We start from the raw sequence: 1,750 nt of genomic DNA on the forward strand, positions 1-1,750 counted from the left end.
AGTGCTGGGATTAAAGGCGTGCGCCACCACCGCCCGGCGGAATGACAATATTTTATGCTCTGTTTTTTCCCAGGGTTTTCACTGTATCTTTCAGTTTGGGTATTCATGCATTAGTTCATGGATGTTTTCATATTATTAATTTATACAATTTGACTTCAGGTTGTTTTTTATTTTTTCAAATGTGGTAGTTTTAAAATATTTTGTTTAGGCTGGGCATGGTGGTGCATATCTTTATTTCCCAGAACTTGGGAGGCAGAGGCAGGCAGATTTCTTGAGTTTGAGGCCAGCCTGGTCTACAAAGCAAGTTCCAGAATAGGCTCTAAAGTTACACAGAGAAACCCTATCTCGAAAAAGCAAAGGTAAAAAGAACTAGAAGGGCATAACCAACTCTACATACATAGTAATCCTCAGAACAAACACCCACACATTACACACGCACACAACCCTCCACACCCCACCCACTCCCACCCCCCACAATTAAAAAAAGATTCCTGCCAGGCAGTGGTGTCACGTACCTTTGATCCCAGCACTCAGGAGGCAGAGGCAGGAAGATCTCGGTGAGTCCAAGAACAGGTAGAACTACACAGAGAAAAACCTGTTTTGTCACCATGCCCTCCCCAAAAAGAAAAGACTCCTATTGTTTAACAAGATGGCTCAGCCAGTAAAGGCCCCGACTGTCAGTCCTGATGATCTCAGTTCAGTTTGCACAGCCCACTCGGTGGAAGGAGAGAACTGACTCCCAAAGTTGCCTCTGACTGCTATACACATGCTGTGGCATGAATGGCCCTTACCTCCCACAATCAAAAAAATTTTAAATTTACCTCAGTTTTTTCTTGGAGACAAGGTCTTACTAGTTTCTGGCTGTTCTGGAATTCACTATGAAGATCAGGCTGGCTTCAAACTCAGAGATGAGATCCACTTCTCCCTGTCTCCTGAGTGCTAGGATTAAAAGCACCACTATGCATGTTTGGTTAAAAAAAATAATAATATTAAGGCAAATAAGCCACTTAAAGTATTTTTGACTTTTAATATGATTTTGAATAATTACCATATGCATGCTTGTAGCATTGCCTTTTGTTTATAAGTTTTCCTCTTTAATCAACTAAAAATCAAGTATATCAGCAGTTTAGGTTTTTAAAATTTAGTTAAGAAATATATGTGTGTATTTGTGGCATATGCATGTGTGTGTAAACACAGAACTTTGTGTGTGCACATGTGGTGGATAAAGGTTAAAGTTTGGGGTATCCTTCCCAACCCCTTTTTACTATTTTTAACTTTTTAAAGAAGATTTATTTATTTTTAATTTTGTGTGGATATTTGTACATGTTAATGCCGGTGCCCAAAGAATCCAGAAGAGGGCATTTGATTACCCCCACCCGGAGCTGGAGTTGCTAGTTATGAACTGCCCTGACAAGTGTGTTAGGAACCAACCTTGGTCCTCTCCAAGAGCAGCACATACTCTTAACCATTGAGCTCTTTCTCCAGTTTCTCCACCTTACTGTTTTGGGACTGTATTTATATCCATCAGTGAGCCTGGGATGCTGTTTTGGGTGTCCTGACTGATCACTGAGTTCCCAGGGATCTCCTTGTTCCCTTCACCCTCCAGTCCTGGAGTTACAGGCACATACTGCTGTCTTTGCCAGGTCCTAATGCTCCTGGAGCTAGTACTTTACTCATTGAGCCAGCTCTAAGGTCTCTTGATGTCATAATTGAACAAATTCTTGAATTAGGGTTCTTTTTTTTTTTTTTT

At 41.0% G+C, this 1,750-nt stretch overlaps 1 protein-coding gene across 1 annotated transcript in view; it reads left to right on the forward strand.

Annotated features, from left to right (window-relative positions):
* Positions 1-1,750, forward strand: part of Trim37 (tripartite motif containing 37) — a 129,787-nt gene that overhangs the window by 19,309 nt on the left and 108,728 nt on the right. The gene's annotated exons all lie outside the window — the stretch shown is intronic.

The sequence above is a fragment of the Microtus ochrogaster genome, chromosome 7 (assembly GCF_000317375.1).
Source record: "Microtus ochrogaster isolate Prairie Vole_2 chromosome 7, MicOch1.0, whole genome shotgun sequence".
In the NCBI taxonomy this organism is placed as follows: domain Eukaryota; kingdom Metazoa; phylum Chordata; class Mammalia; order Rodentia; family Cricetidae; genus Microtus; species Microtus ochrogaster.